Genomic DNA, 16,746 nt, shown 5'->3' with positions numbered 1-16,746 from the left:
TTTTGAGATGGAGTCTCACCTCATCGCCCAGGCTAGAGTGCAATACCTGCCTCCTGGGTTCAAGTGATTGTCCTGCCTCAGCCTCTGGAGTAGCTGGGATTGCAGGTGTGTGCTACAACACCCGGCTAATTTTTTTTTTTTTGTATCTTTAGTAGTGATGGGGTTTCACTATGTTGGCCAGACTGGTCTTTAACACCTAATCTCATGATCCACCCGCTTGGACCTCCCAAAGTGCTGGAATTACAGTCATGAGCCACCATGCTCGGCTGTAGAATGTCTCTTCTATTTCATGACCCTGCCTCAGCATTATCCCCTTTGAGGGGCCTTTTCTAACCTCCCTGTCTAGAGGCACCACGCTGTAACTCTGTTAGGGCATCCCTTCTTCTCCTTCACAGTCCTGGCCATTTTGTGGTTTCCTTGTATACTGTCTGTAAGAATGGAAGCATCTGAGCATGTAGCCATCAAGTGGGTTCTTCTTGCCTGGTGCCCAGATAGAGCCAATGTATCAAGACAGTGGAACTGCAACTGAGAAAGAGTTTAATCCACACAGGGCTGGCTGAATGGGAGGCCAAAGTTTTATAACTCAAATCAGTCTCCCTGAAAAATCAGAGCCTGGAGTTTTTTTTTTTGTTTTTTTTTTTTTTGAGACAGCGTCTCACTCTGTCACTCAGGCTGGAGTACAGTGGCACAATCTCGGCTTGCTGCAACCTCTGTCTCCCAGGTTCAAGTGATTCCTTTGTCTCAGCCTCCTGAGTAGCTGAGACTACAGGCCTGCACCACCATGCACGGCTAATTTTTGTATTTTAGTAGAGATAGGGTTTCAGCATGACTAGGATGGTCTCGATCTCCTGACCTCATGATTCACCTGCCTTGGCCTCCTAAAGTGCTGGGATTACAGGCATGAGCCAGCACACCAGGCTCTCAGAGCCCAGTTTTTAAAGGGTAATTTGGTGGATAAGCTGCCAAGGGGTAGGCAGTGCTGACTGGTTGGGTGGGAGATGAAATCATAGGGTGTTAAAGGATGGATGAACTGACTGGGCCAGATCTGGGTGGCCTTGGCTGGTGCATCAGTCTTAGTTTTTTGTTTTTTTTTTTTTCTTCTAACTTTGTATTGTGGTCTGAGCCTACAGTCTTAGGTTTTACAATAGTGATGTTACACCTAGGATCAGCTGGGGAGGTTTAGAATCTTGTGGCCTCTGGGTGCATAACTCCTAAACCATAATTTTTTTTTCTTGAGATGGAGTCTCGCTCTGTCTCTCAGGTTGGAGTGCACAGGCACAGTCAGCTCACTGCAACCTCCGACTCCCAGATTCAAGCAATTCTTGTGCTCAGCCTCCCTAGTAGCTGGCATTACAGGTGTGTGCCACCACACTCGGCTAATTTTTGTATTTTTAAATACAGACAGTGTTTCACCATGTTGGCCAGGCTGGTCTCGAACTCCTGACCTCAAGTGATCTACCTGCTGTGGCCTCCCAAAGTGCTGGGATTACAGGCATGAGCCACTGTTCTGGGCCCTAAACCATAATTTCTTATCTTGTAGTTAATGCGTTAGTCTTACAAAGGGGACCTGGTTTTCAGGCAAGAAGGGGGTTTGTTACTATCTTTGTTTCACTATTAAACTATAAACTAAGTTGCTCCCAAAGTTAGTTCCGCCTATGCGTAGGAATGAACAAGAACAACCCGGAGGTTAAAAACAAGATGAAGTGGTCAGCTCTCTTTCGCCGTCATAATTTTCTGTTATAATTTTTGCAAAGGCAGTTTCAAGCGCAGGGACAGTGACTGTGTGTTTCAAGTCTTTATGTAATGTGCCTCCCAAACTCAATAAATATTAGTGGCATAAAGGAAAAAATGCAGCCTTGGAGGAAGATGCCCTGCCCTGCTGCTGGCATGAGTGAAGAGGAGGCGCTCACAGGGAGGGTTCTTTCCCTGTTCTCTCACCTCGTATACAATGGGGAAACTGGCCCCAAGAATCCCAGTGCTCAGCCCCCGCTCCAGGCCATAAGCCCCCAGCTCCCACTGATGTCACCAAGGGGCATCACGTGCCTCCAGAGACCACGCTCCCTCCGTGACGTCACAGGCTTCGGCTCTGGTCCAAAGTCTACCCGCCTCCTTCTGACAGAAGAGCGACCGCCAGCTGCCTAGGCGTCCATTCCTGCTCCTGCGGCCGCTGTCCGGGGGCTGCGGGGACGGTGAGTTCGCCAGGACGCATTCGGAAACGGCTTCCCGCGGGAGCCCTCCTCCCTGAGGGAAGGGTCTGGGCGCCGGGGCCCCTCAGGTCGGGGCGTGACCTCAGACGGAGGCGCCCACTCTCCGCCCCCGCCCACGGCGCCTGCGCGGTGCATGCTGGGCATCGTAGTCCCCTGTCCGACAGAGCGAGCCGGGGGCGACCTGGCGGACTACAAGTCCCAAAAGCCTCTGGGCGGTGGGGGTCGTTGTGCGCGCAAAGCCCCGCGGGGCTGAGGGTCTAGTCCGCCGGCGCCTGACGGGACTCCGGCCAGTCTCCACTTTCGGCCGGCCTCAGGCGCCGGGCTTCTGGAGGTAAAATGGGGCCGGGGGTGCGGCATCGCGGGGCCCGTCCTCCCCTCAGGGTCCTGCCGAGACCTACAGTGGCCCTGGGGATGTCGAAGCGGCAGCGGTGGCGGGGCCCGCCTTGGCGCCCGGCTGTGTGCCGCGGAGTTGTGCGCCCGAAATGGCCCCCCGCTCGCCCTCACTCTTTTCTGTCAGGGAGGGTGGTGGAAAATTGCCATCTCCGTTTTGCAGCGCGAGACGGGGAGGGGAGGGGCGGGAGCTATTTTCTCAAGGAAAGAGGGTCGGGGAGGCGCCCTGCGGCCGAGCCGCCCCTGCGAAGTTCTGCGGGTGACCTTGGCAGTCCTGGAGCCCAGCGGCGCCCTGCACCCGCGCCCAGCTCGCCGACGTGTGGAGTCGGGATGTGGCGCTTGGCGGCGCACCCTCGGCAGAGGTGGCGGCGGCCTGGCCTGGCTTTGGACCAGGAGGTGCGCAGTCGAGGACCTCGGCTTAGCAGGTTCTCCTGGGGGGCTTCTCAACAGGTGTCAAGTGAGGTGGGGCGAGCGGCTGTGAGTTCCTCCAAAGGTGAGCTCAGGATCCTCTGCGTCAGAACCGCCTAGGGCACTTGGGAAACGGGCAGATTACTGGGGCCCACCCAGGTGTTGCGATTCTGTAGTTCCGGCGCGCGGCCCGGGAATCTGAATTTAGTAGGCTCCGCGGATCATTCCCGGGTGCAGCTGGGGCTGAGAACCTGTCCTAAAGAGGATGATGGCGGGCCGGGGGCAGGGACGTTCACTAGCGTTTCTGCCAGTTTCTTCTGGGGGCTGATGCTGGGCAGGGCGGTGCCTGGGCAATTGACCTGTCTCCTGGGTTCTTTGCTGCTTCCCTTGGGGCCAACCTAAGTAGAACTGGGTGGAGGGAGGCGTGCCAGCTCTGCCTTGCCCTCTGCCCTTAACCGGAAAGCTTATGCCCGGTCATTTGCCAGACTCAGAAGATGCCCCCTCCACACATTCAGTTATGAAAAACGTGAAACCTACAAAAAAGTCGAAGGAATTTTACAGTGAACATCCACAGACCACCACCTAAAATGTACAGTTAACATTTTATTGTATTTCATCTCATATCTGTCCACCCAACAGACCCTCTTGTTTTTGGTGTCAAAGTAAGTCGCAGACATCGATGCCTTTCCCTCCCAAATAGTTAAGCATGCATATCATTAATTAGAGTCTTAAAATTGTTTATAGGGTTTGATTTTTTTTATTTTCTTAATGGTTTTTACCTTAATGGAAGTCCTGGGTATTTAGAAATCCCTCTCTCAGCCTTGAGAATTTGAAGGAGTTTGGAGGCTTTTCCATAGGATGGGTCTCTGGAACCAGGTGCTCTTGCAAGGCTTCATTTATTTATTCAGAGCCAGGGGCTTGCTCTGTGGCTTAGGCTGGAGTGCAGCGGTGCCATCATGGTTCACCGCAGCTTTGAGACTCCTGGGCTCCAGTGAGCTCCTGAGTACCTGGAACTACAGGCATGCACACTATGCCCCGCTAATTTTTTACTTTTTTGTAGAGATGGCACGTCACTGTTTTACCCAGGCTGGTCTCTAACTACTGGGCTCAAGTGATCCTCTCGCCTGAACCTCCCAAAGTGCTGGGATTACAGGCAGGAGCTACCGTGCCTGACTTCTTAAAAGGATTTAAAAGCATCCAGGCATGGTATGAGAATCACCATAAGAGCAGAACATTGACTGTGTGATGTACAGTAATACTAAAGGGAATAAAATTGTTTTGAGAAGGAGCTAACAGAATGCGTCCTGAAGGCCAGCTTGCCCCAGCGGATCACGTTGGCACGTTGGCGTAATTGAAGCCATTAGTCAGCTTGCAGCTCCATGTCAACCCTTTACACTGTAATCTTGTCTACGTTGAACCTGGCAGTTTTGTGTGTGTTTTCTAAGCTCCTAGGGGAACTGGGATGTGTAGTGCAATTGAGCTCATGGTGCTGATGGACTACAGGGCATGGCTTTGAGACCCTTGGGCCCAGGTACTTTGTTCTATAGCCATAAACACCAGCACTTCATCCTACTCAGTTGCCTTAGTCGGAGAGAAAGGACGGGCCCTGTGAAAAATGTGTCTCCACTTTGAGGGACATGGTTACAAGGGCATGGATATGTTTCTACTCATAGAGGACACAGGGAAATGTGGCAGTTAAAGTTGTGGCATTTTATATCATCTCACTGTCCTGTAGGTGGAGGAAGTGCTTGTGAGAAGGTGACAGAGCTCTGCAGAGGACCTTGGCACTCCGTGGGGAGTATGGAGAGAGCAAGCCAGGCTGGCAGTGGTGACAGGAGGTTCCCTTTCTCCCCATGAGGGGATTTAGAAATAGATTGCTCACAGTGGAAATGTGCCCCTTTCTAGGATCCCACAAAAAGTTTGTTTCCATCTCTGCCCAGTCAGGACTCCCAGCCACAGTCCCTATGGGAGGTGGTAGAGGCTACCTTGCAATACAGTGTAGCAGAGGGGGGTGCCTAGGGCCTGTACCAGAACCTCCCCCTTCCCAGGGTCGGGGCGGGGGGTTGAGGACAGGCAGCAGCATTCTAATTCTTTCCTTGAAAGCAGCTGTGATGCATTTTTGGTAATATTGGATCATTTTTCCAGAAAACATTTCTTGTCACCTTTTCAGTGCTCCTGATTTGTGGGAGATACCTGGCTTGGTCTGTACACTGAGTAATCCAGCACCATCGATTCTTACTACAGGGAGGTGTAATAGGGGTTCAGTAAACAGGCAGGGTCTTGCTGAGATGTAATTGTTCAAGCAATGATAATTAAGTCTGAATTCAGATCTAGTCCCAGTGTCTGGGTTTTTCCTCCAAGAAGGAAGAGAGGCCAAGGCAGGTGGAAGTAGGTAGAGAAGGATGTGAGAGTTGCCTTGGGAGGGTTTAGGGAGAATTCCAACCTTTATTACTTCAGAAAGAAAGTGGGCTCCGTTGTCACAGTTCTAAGCAACATGAAGCCTGTGTGCTGGCTCACACCTGTTATCACAACACTTTGGGAGGCTGAGGTAGGCAGATCACCTGAGATCAGTTCGAGACCAGCCTGCCCAACATGGTGAAACCCTGTCTCTACTAAAAATACAAAATTAGTCAGGCATGGTGGTGCATGCCTGTAATCCCAGCTACTTGGGAGGCTGAGGCAGGAGAATCACTTTAACCCCAGACGCAGAGGTTGTGGTATGCTGAGATAGGGCCACAGCACTTCAGCCTGGGCAATGAGAGCGAAACTCTGTCTCAAAAAACAAAACAAAACAAAAACTAAAAAAACCAAAAATTAGCTGGATGTGGTGGCCTCTGCCTTTAATCCCAGCTGCTTGGGAGGCTGAGGCAGGAGAATCACTTGAACCCAGGAGGTGGAGGCTCAGTGAGCACACCACTGCACTCCAGAGTGAGACTCCATCTCAAAAAAAAAAAATGCCAGGCACAGTGGCTCACACCTGTAATCCCAGCACTTTGGGAGGCCAAGGCAGGTGGATCGCTTGAGGTCAGGAGTTCAAAACCAGCCTGGCCAGCATAGTGAAACCCCATCTCTACTAAAAATACAAAAATTAGCTGGGTATGGTGGTGTGCACCTGTAATCCTAGCTACTCAGGAGGCTGAGGCATGAGAATTGCTTGAACCCAGGAGGCAGAGTTGGCAGTGAGCCGAGATCGCACCACTATACTCCAGCCTGGGTAACAGAGCAAGACTCCGTCACAAACAAACAACAACAACAACAACAAAACCCATTTAAACAGGCTGGGGAAGCAGGAGGAAATGGGGTTCTTTGCTGCGTGCATCCCTGAGGACGCTTTGTTCTCTCACCTGTCAGCCAGGGAGTTGGTGGTACGGTGGGACTTGTCCAGCTGAGGCAGCAATCAGAGTGTGTAGGTGATTTGTCCACATTTGCCAAATAATAGCAGAGAAGGCCCCATGCTGGCCCTTCTGAAACAGCAGAGGTGGCATGAGAGCAGCTGAGACATGGGCTCTCCTAGCCCCATTGTGATCACTTTGTCACGGAGTTGACTGGAATTCAAGAAATGGTGTCTTTTCCAGTCTGAATATTTGGCTATAAACATAAGTACTTTCCTGAGGAGGCAGTGAAGTCCATCTCGGCTTCGGCTGTGTTCTTGCCCTGGGCAGTGGCCCTTGGGTTAAGAATGGCACAGGAGGGGCCATGTGCTGTGGCTCACGCCTGTAATCACAACATTGGGAGGCCGAGGTGGGTGGATCATTTGAGGACAGGAGTTCGAGACCAGCCTGGCCAACATGATGCAACCCCATCTCTACTAAAAATACAAAAATTAGCCAGGTGTGGTGGAGGGCACTTGTAGTCCCAGCCACTGGGGAGGCTGAGGCAGAACTTCTTGAACCTAGGAGGTGGAGGTTGAGCCGAGAACACTCCACTGCTCTCCAGCCTCGGCGACAGAGTGAGACTCTGTCTCCAAACAAAGAAAAAAAGAACAGCACAAGAGGTCTACTTAGGTTAGCCCCAAACCTGTGCACTCATTTCTTCAACACACATGGACCAGGTACCTGAGCAGGGCCCAATGATACAAGTGGGTGAGTCCCAGCATTCTCGAGGGGAGATAAGACAAGGGACAGATAATCGCCTGGCAGGGGAATCCTCAGGAAGGCCCAGGTTTGCTGGAAAGTGGGGTGTGGGTGTCTTTGGAGGCCAGGGAAGGAGTCCAGGGGGGGGCTTTGGGAGGGTGGAGGCACGCAGTAGTTGGCAAGAGTGTGAGTTACAATCTGGTGGGATCATGGTAGATCTGGGACATTGGCCAAGTCCAGACTCTTCCTTGTCATCCTTTGACTGTTAGATGAGATAGCGGATCTGAGGACCTTTGACCATGGAGTTAGTAGGACTTGCTTACTGGTCATGGTTTAAGGGGACGAGAAAGGTCTGGAACACCTCTCAGCCATCCAGTTTGCCGATGGGAGTGAAGTGAACAGAAGTAGGGCCCTCAGGCTGGAGAGCGGAGCCCCTGCCTGGAGCAGCAGCAAAGCTGCAGCCCATCCACCCACTCACCCATGTTTCACAGGCTGCCCGGTGCCCTGGAGAAACTGGCCCCAAACCCCGACCCTGCCCTCCAGGAGCTATGGGTCTGACTGGGAGACGGTCCTAATCCCTACTTTATAATTCTGCCTGCTGTGAATGACTATTGCCCTGACCTAGAATTCCCTGGTCACCTCCCTGCAGAGCACCTGCTGTCACAGAGGTGATAGCTCCTGCTGAGTTTGCCTGTGTGTTTTGTTTGCTTGTTTTGAGAGGAAGTCTTGCTCTGTGGCCCAGGCTGGAGTGCAGTGGCACAATCTTGGCTCACTGCAGCCTCTGCCTCCCAGGTTCTAGCGATTCTCCTGCCTCAGCCTCCTGAGGAGCTGGGATTATAGGCGCACACCACCATGCCTGGCTAATTTTGTATTTTTAGTAGAGATGGAGTTTCAGCATGTTGGCCAGGCTGGTCTTGGAACTCCTGACCTCAGGTGATCCACCTGCCTTGGCCTCCCAAAGTACTGGGATTACAGGCAAGAGACACCATGCCTGGCCTGCCCATGTGTTTTTTTTATAAATTCTGCTCAAGTGTCACTTGTCTTGGCAAGTGCATCTGCAGCTCCCTGAGGGCAGGGACCATGAGGTGAGTGACCTCCATGGAGGGTCTGATGAGTCTTTTCAAACAGGTAGTTACTTAAACAAAAGCGAGAAAGGAACGTGGATGGTAATGGCTCTGCTAAGTGAAACGGCCTCATCCTTGAACCCAAAGAGTCCTATCCTGCTAAGGGGAGAAGGCCTCAAGTGAGCACCTCTCAGCTCTTGGATTCCCCAGGCATTCTGTGTCATCTGACCTCAGGCCTTAGTTTCTGTCCCCAGTGTGGTCAAGGTCAACTTCTGTGGTGTGTGTTTTGCTGCTTTGCAGGCAGAGTGGCCACACCATGACACATTTCTCTGTGGCCCCAGTAAATTGGCCCAAAAGGAACTATACCTGTTGGAGGTGGAGGCTGAGTGCTCTCAGGCTCCCCAGCTCCCAAGCTCTAGGAACCACCTATTCGATATCGGGACTTTGGAGGACTGGATTAGCACAGCAGGTGAGCGCAGAAAATGGAGAATTGCAGGGCGACCTGATTTCCCAAGCTCTCTGCAAGCCTCTGGGCTTATCAGAGTACAAGTGGGCATCCTGCTATGGCCAGAGGACCTGGCCCACCCCTCCTCCAACACAGGGAGCATTCCCTGCTCAGTGGAGCTGTCCCTGGTGAGAACAGCAGCTCCGTGGCACCCCCTTCCCTGCTTTTCTTCCTCTGTGCCACACATCATTCTGTGCGGGGCTGGTGTTTTATTTCTGTATTTTACGCCCTCCACTCAACCCTCCACTGAAGGTGCACACTATTAAGACAGACATTGATCTGCCATCTTCAGTTCCTAGGAAGTGCCTCACAGATAGTGTGTGGTCCGTACTTACTGGTTGAATAAAATGATATACCATGCCTACATTTCAGCCATCTCATTGTGTGGTCCGTACTTACTGGTTGAATAAAATGATATACCATGCCTGCATTTCAGCCATCTCATCGTCCTAAGAGCCAAGACGCAGGGACCATGGTTTGCGTGTGCTCCGTTGTTCCCTGAGCGTTGGAGGTGCTGTTTCACATCCAGGATTGAATTCTTCAGTAAACTTTCAGTGGGTTAGGTTCTAAAGTCAACTAGCAGAGCAAAGACCTCATTAGTCAAACTGTCCTCTAAAGTCCTTGAATTGCCTGTTAGCTCAGAGGCACTCCCACTCCCCTCTCCCCCCTCCCTTTCCCCCTTCCCCTCCCCCCTCCCCCCTCTCCTTTCCCCCTTCCCCTCTTCCCCCTCCCCTCTCCCCCTTCCCCTCTCCCTTTTCTTTCAGTAGAGTCTTGCTTTGTTGTCCAGGGTAGAGTTTGGTGGCACAATCATAGTTCACTGCAGCTTTGAACTCCTGGTCTTAAGCGATTCTCCTGCCTTGACTTCCCAGAGTGCTGAGATTACAGTCCTGAGACACTGTGCCTGGCTTACTATATACTGTTTCACATAATGCAGTATAAACTACTAATTCAGTTTGTTTTACACCCAACTAGCATGAGTGAATTCTTAGGGTCAGATGCCAACTAAGAGTGATAGGAACTTAAATTTCCAGATGCTGGCCAGGCGTGGTGGCTCACGCTTATAATCCCAGCACTAGGCCGGGCGCGGTGGCTCACGCTTGTAATCCCAGCACTTTGGGAGGCCGAGGCGGGTGGATCACGAGGTCAAGAGATCGAGACCATCCTGGTCAACATGGTGAAACCCCGTCTCTACTAAAAATACAAAAAATCAGCTGGGCATGGTGGCGCGTGCCTGTAATCCCAGCTACTCAGGAGGCTGAGGCAGGAGAATTGCCTGAACCTAGGAGGCGGAGGTTGCGGTGAGCCGAGATCACACCATTGCACTCCAGCCCGGGTAACAAGAGCGAAACTCAGTCTCAAAAAAAAAAAAATCCCAGCACTTTGGGGGGCCAAGGCAGGCAGATCACAAGGTCATGAGTTCGAGACCAGCCTGGCCAACACAGTGAAACCCCATCTCTACTGGGCGTGGTGGTGGGCACCTGTAATCCCAGCTACTCGGGAGGCTGAGGCAGGAGAATCGCCTGAACCCTGGAGACAGGTTGCAGTGAACCGAGATCATAGCACTTCACTACAGCCTGGGTGACAGAATGAGACTTCTTCTCAAAAAATAAAAATTTCCATATGTCATATACTGTTGCATCTGATACAGTATAAAATACTAATTAGATTCCCACTCTCAGTTCCTAGAACGCTTTCTTCACCCAGCATAACTTTCTTCATAATAATTGAAAGAAAGCCCTGTAACATGAGAGATCGAAATGTCTCAGGGATGAGCCACTCTTCTCACTGTTCTGAGGGAAAATTGCTGGAGGGGAAGCTGGAGTCTAAAGGTATGTATGGTGACTGACAGATTTGGAGGAAGAAAGCCTAGAGGTTTGCTTTTTCACACCCCACCGCCAACCACCGAACAGGGAGACTAAGGCAAGGCCTAGTTGAGGGCAGAGCCCAGCTCCCTGGCTAAGGAGGGCCAGGAGACATTTGCGTCTGAATTAAGACTCTTCTACCTGAGTGGCCAGCGGTGAGTGGCCATGTCGCTTGACTGCACTTAGGGCCTGGTGCTTTTCTGCAGATTGGAATGGTGTGTCTTGATCTCACCCAAAAGACAACTGGTTGAATAAAGTCAACCCAAGACTATCCATTTTGTGTCTGCTCGGTACAGGCAGATGGAAAGATTTTTTTTAAGGGCTACATTTTGAGTGCTTAAGTGATGGTTCCTTAGGCTCATGCTGTTTCTAAAATTAGCCTTGTAGTTACCAAGTCCTGCCAGTGGGACAGGTGCAGATGACTTGTTTATTCACTTGTGGTTGCGCTGTGTCTGTTTTTTTCCTTTTCCTCCACATTTCCCCTCCTGTCTGTGCTTTCTTCATTTTCTGTGCCAGCAGGAGAACATGCAGGAACAAGCTCTTGAGCAGCGTTCTGCCTGGGAGGCAGCTCAGAGTCCTGAGGAGCTCACTGGACGAGTTGGGAGGCCGGGGCTGTGTCTTCAGCGTGGGCTCTATCACTCTTGTTCTTATTATGCATCCAATAGGGACTTTGTTACCAGCCTTCTCGGTCAGGTGACCTCCTGCTGGCTTTCCTGGCAGGGTCTCCCAGGCTAGCAGGACCTTGGGGTCATTACATTCCAACTTTACAGGTCTAGACTTTCAGTTTACCTGGAGTACTGGGAGGTGATCTGGCAGAACTGACTCGTTTGGCCAAACTCTTGAGAGACTTATGTAAAAGCCATAAAGGTCTGGCTTAGGAGAGACTAACCAGTCTAGGCCTCTGGTTTGCTCTGCAGAGCATTTTCTCTATAGGTGAAACTAGATTATAGTCTGAGGCATATTTCTGGATTGAGGAGGGGTATACTTTTTTTTTTTTGAGATAGAATTTTGTTCTTGTTGACCAGGCTGGAGTGCACTGGTGTGATCTTGGCTCATTGCAACCTCTGCCTCCCAGGTTCAAGCGATTCTCCTACCTCAGCCTCCTGAGTAGCTTGGATTACAGGCATGTACCAGCATGCGTGGCTAATTTTTGTATTTTTAGTAGAGACAGGGTTTCACCATATTGGTCAGACTGTTTCAGACTCCTGACCTTGGATGGTCTGCCTGCCTCAGCCTCCCAAAGTGCTAGGATTACAGGTGTGAGCCACTATGGCTGGCTTTTTATTTTTATTTTTTGAGACAGGGTTCCCCTCTGTTGCCCAGGCTGGAGTGCAGTGGTACAATCATGGCTCACTGCAGCCTCCACCTACTGGGCTCGAGTGTTCCTCCCTCCTCAGCTCCCCAAGTAGCTGGGATTACAGGTGAGAGCCACTGTGCCTGGCTTACAATGAACATTTTGAGGAAGGAATCATGCAAAGGTGCTGCCCCCCATTAAAAACAAAACAATAAACTCCACATCAGTAGAAAGTTTCTGCATGTGTACTTACATATAAACAAATCCCCTAAACGCTTATTGCCCAGAAAAACTGTTAATATGTAGTATGGCTGAGTGCAGTGGCTCATGCCTGTAATCCTAGCTTTTAGAGAGGCAGAGGCGGGAGGATAGCTTGAGCTCAGGAGTTCAAGACCCGCCTGGGCAATATAGCAAGACCCTGTTCTTCACAAAAAGGAAAAAAAGACAAAAAATATGTTATGTATGCAAATACATATATCTAAAGAATCACACTGTGATACTGCTTTTATATTCTTCACTCACTGCTATATCAAAACCATCTTTTTATGTCAATAAAAATCTATATCATTGGCCTGGCACAGTGACTCATGCCTATAGTCCCAGCAATTTGGTAGGCCAAGGTAGGCGGATCACCTGAGCTCAGGAGTTCAACACCAACCTGGCCAACATGGTGAAACCCTGTCTCTACAAAAAATACAAAAATTATCCAGGCATGGTGGCGGGCGCCTGTAATCCCAGCTACTTGGGAGGCTGAGGCAGGAGAATTGCTTGAACCTGGGAGGCAGAAGTTGCAGTGAGCCAAGACTGTGCCACCACACTCTAGCCTGGGTGACAGAGCAAGACTCCGTCTCGGAAAACAAAAACAAAACTATCATTTTTTAGGGGCTGAATACAGTTATATTAATATAGATAACCACATGCATCTAACTAGTTCCCTTTTCTTGAACATCAAGGCAGTGGTGCATATAAACGTCTTTGCCTGTGAATCTGTGTTCACATATCCATTTATCTCTAGGGCAAATACCTTGAAATGAAATTGAGTTAAGAAGAGTATCCAGGTAGCAAAGCTGTCCAGAAGAGTTGTACGGATCCGCTCTGCTGTGGCCCTGTGCCATGATGGTGTGTCACCAAGTGAGCGTGGTTTGCCAGGAGGTTTGACTAAAATTCAGCGTGATGTAAATTGCACAGTAATTGTCGTCATCATAGTTCCTAGAGGCCTTACTACTTTTGAGATTAGAACCATTCTTTGAGTCCTGTCTGCCTTTTGATTTTGCTTCTGCTTCAGAGCAACAGTGTCTTCTTTTTTCTTTTCATTATTTTTTTAAAGATGGGGTTTCACCATGATGGCCAGGCTGGTCTTGAACTCCTGACCTCAGGTGATCCACCCACTTCGGCCTCCCAAAGTCTTTTTTCTTGTGTACTACTTCTTTCAGGCTCGGCTTGGCCCCTATGAGTACGCACAGTGACATGTGCTTACTGCATACTATGTGGCAGGCCCTGAGTGGTGGTCTCTTCACCCACGGTCTCGACCATGCCTCATCACAACTGGATAAGGGGCTGCTGCTGCTGCCATGTCACAGATGAAAAAAAATCTGAGACTGGAGAGTCAGGTGGCAGGGCAGAGGTGGGCACGGGACCTGATGCCTGTGCTCCACTCGGTGCAAGATTCTTCCCTTGCAGTTCTGCCTGTAACACAGGGCTCATCCTTCTGTTGGAGGGTACAGTGGTGTTTGGGGCCATGGGGTTGGGCTGGTGTCTTATTTATTTATTTATTTAGAGACAAGAGTCTTGCTGTCGCCAGGCTGGAGTGCAGTGACGTGATCTTGGCTCACTGCAACCTCCGCCTCCTGGGTTCAAGTGATTCTTCTGCCTCAGCCTCCCAAGTAACTGGGACTGCAGGTGCGTGCCACCAACCCCAGCTAATTTTTTTATTTTTAGTAGAGATGGAGTTTCACTGTGTTGGCCAGGATGGTCTCAATCTCTTGACCTTGTGATCCATCTGCCTCGGCCTCCCAAAGTGCTAGGATTACAAGCGTGAGCCACTGTGCCTGGCCTTTTTTTTTTTTTTTTGAGATGGAGTCTCATACTCTTGCCCAGGCTTGAGTGCAGTAGCATGATGTTGGCTCACTGCAACCTTTGCCTCTCAGGTTCAAGCGATTTTCCTGCCTCAGCCTCCCAAGTAGCTGGGATTATAGACGCCTGCCACCATGCCTGGCTAATTTTTGTAATTTTAGTGGAGACAGAGTTTTACCATGTTGATCAGGCTGGTCTTGAACTCCTGACCTTAAGTGATCTGCCCACCTCGGCCTCCCAAAGTACTGGAATTACAGGTGTGAGCCATCAGGCCCGGCCAGGCTGGTGTCTTATCTGTGCTGAGACACAACATGGTCGGGGAGGAACATACAGGTTTGGGTGGCAGGAGGGCCGGCAGATGGGGAAACCAGATGTGTTTTGTAGTCCTTTTTGTGACTTGACTTGAGCTTGTTTTGAATTGTTTACAATTCCCAAGGCATCAGATACCCCCGTGTTCAAGTGTAAAAATAAATAAATGGTTCAGAGCTACCAGCAATGTTATCTGAGGGAGGGACTGTCTCTGTCGTCCTACCTCCATCAGGACAATGGGAAATGGGCCATCTTCTGGATTTCCCAGTCCTGCCTGTACTGGAACTTGGCAGCCGAGGACAACAGTCCCAGAGAAGGGGACATATTGGTAACCTCCCTGAATCTTGGGAGGGCTCAGCCTCACTAGAGGCTGCTCTGCAACTGAGTGCACTTTTGTGGAGCGCCTCCTCCTTCCTGCTCCCCACCCAGCACTGGGAATAAGGTCCCTCTAGTCAGCGGCTGAAAGGCCACAGGGAATCCTGGCCTGATCCCACATGGACTGGGGTAGCTGGATTAGCCCCAGGTTTGGGAAGGGCTTGGTGGAGAGGGGAGTGGAGAGGGTTTGGAGCCCAGGATCAGTCTCACAACAGGGGCTCCCTTACGAGCACCTCCTTTGTGTTTCTGTGCTGGGCACCTGCATCCAAACAGTGCATGCTCTATTAACATTCATTGCACACCATCATCCTCCTCTGTAACTCCTCAAGTCAGTGGTCATGCTGAAACGAGCGCTGGGGTTGCAGAAGAACGTGCCCTCGCTCCAGGGTAACCAGCTTACTTCTCTTAGGACCTGTTTTAACTACGGAAGCATCTGCTCCAGCCTGCAGCCAGAGGGTACCCACCATGCCTTGGCCTCTGCACTGGCTGAGGCTGTGTTGTGTGACCTAGAGAAAGCCATGATCCTTTTGATCATGGATCACTTGAAGGGAACTTGTGTTCCTTTAGGCCTAAGGAACTATACAGATACATTTTGTTGGTGGAGGTGAGATAGAGTGTCACTCTGTCGCCCAGGCTAGAGTGCATTAGCGTGACATAGCTCCTTGTAGCCTAGAATCCCTGGGCTTGAGCAATCCTCCCACCTCAACCTCCCAAGTAGTTGGGACCACAGGTGTTCCATCACCATACCTGGCTAATTTTATTTTTTGTAGAGATGGGATCTTGCTATGTTGCACAGGCTGGTCTTAAACTCCCAGCCTTAGCAATTGTCCCACCTTGGCCTCCAAAGTGCTGCAATTACAGATGTGAGCCACTGCACCTGTCTGTGCCATATATTTGTAATGACACTTGTTTTTCTTCCTTGTTAATACTTGACTTGAAATTAATTTACCAATAATTAACCAATAAAACAAGTTTTATTTCTCATGTGGAAGATAAGGGAGGTGATCAGTTTGTTGCTGATGTGGTGTCCCATGGCTGTCCTAGGCACTGGCCTCCATCCCAAGGCCCTCATGGTCAAGCACGGCTGCTGGAGCCATGGAATCCATCTTCAAGGTGGCAGATGGGAGGAAGGCAGGAAGGATGAAGGCTGCGTCGACTTGCCTTGAGTGCCTTCTCATGGTCTGGACACTTCTGCCTACAGCTATATCAGCCAGAGCTTTGTCACTGCAAGAAAGCTCAGGACCGTCTTGGTTGACTGATTGCTGCCCTGAGTGAAAGTGGAGTTCCGTATTCAGTAATGGGGGAGAGAGTGGATTTGGGTGCAGCTGGCAGTCTGCGCTCCGTAGTTCATTAGGCAGAACATTGCTGCTCGAAATCTTGTTATTCTGTCTTCTTCCTTTGCAGTGTTATGTGGAGGAACACAGCACAGCCCTGTATGGGTGATGTTATCTGCATAGTCATTCATGCAAGGCATCTGCAGTCATACAGCCTGGACATTTACATGTGGGGTTTCGTTCAGCCTCCCAAGAACCTCATTTTCCACATGGGAAAACTGAGGTTCAGAGAGGTGGAGGAATTTGTCCAGGGCTTCAGACAATCATTGGTGAGGCAGGGTCCCAGGGAGACCTGTGTTCTCCCAATATTCAATTCACAGTCAAGCAAAGAAGGCTGCTGTCTTTGTTCCTAAGTGCCATAGCGCAATAAGGCTGAGTGGTGCCAGAGGTCTCCTGGGGAGGCCTAAAGCCTGAGGAGAAAGGCCTGGGACACTGCCCCCTGCCTTGTCATTCCTTGTCCTGGAGATCTGGGGTATTACAGCTCTGGAACAACCTCTGGCCGGGTCACTGTGAGGGCCCCAGCCTGCCATCTGGCCACCCTGAGGGGAACAGCCCTCCTTCTTTAGGCCTTGTATACTTCCTATTCCCATCCCTCCCTTTGCCTGCTGGTCTCATTAACTGTTCTGTCACCTCCTCCCAGGCTTGCTTGAAGAGACAATGTTAGAGTTCCAGAAAGCCTATCTTGCTGTCTACTGTGCCCTAAGCTTTTTCCATACCACTGGTCACAGATGTAATAGTGTTTGGGGTTTTTGGTAGGGGCGGTGATTATTTAATGCTCATCCCCCTCACTTGACTGTAAGCTTCTAGAAGGCAGGGGACTTCTTCTTCTTTTTTTTTTTTTTTTTTTTTTTT

General features: G+C 50.5%; 1 protein-coding gene and 1 pseudogene across 3 annotated transcripts in view; one reads left to right on the top strand and one right to left on the bottom strand.

The window, feature by feature from the left end:
• LOC108287521 overlaps nt 1-16,746 on the bottom strand; it is a 38,874-nt pseudogene that overhangs the window by 15,578 nt on the left and 6,550 nt on the right.
• Nucleotides 2,053-16,746, top strand: part of CDIP1 (cell death inducing p53 target 1) — a 28,573-nt gene continuing 13,879 nt past the window's right edge. Inside the window, exon 1 of one of the 3 annotated variants that reach the window (XM_017505973.2) lies at nt 2,053-2,189. The gene's annotated coding sequence lies outside the window, so the exon portion shown is untranslated. Of the gene's footprint in view, nt 2,190-2,374; nt 2,539-8,197; nt 8,322-16,746 lie in introns of those variants that run through there. The other 2 variants (XM_017505972.2, XM_037730463.1) reach the window with 2 other exon arrangements.

The sequence above is a fragment of the Cebus imitator genome, unplaced genomic scaffold (genome assembly GCF_001604975.1).
Source record: "Cebus imitator isolate Cc_AM_T3 unplaced genomic scaffold, Cebus_imitator-1.0 Scaffold346, whole genome shotgun sequence".
NCBI lineage: Eukaryota > Metazoa > Chordata > Mammalia > Primates > Cebidae > Cebus > Cebus imitator.
The sequence above is the reverse complement of the archived record's forward strand: the minus strand, read 5'-3'. Positions and strand labels throughout refer to the sequence as shown.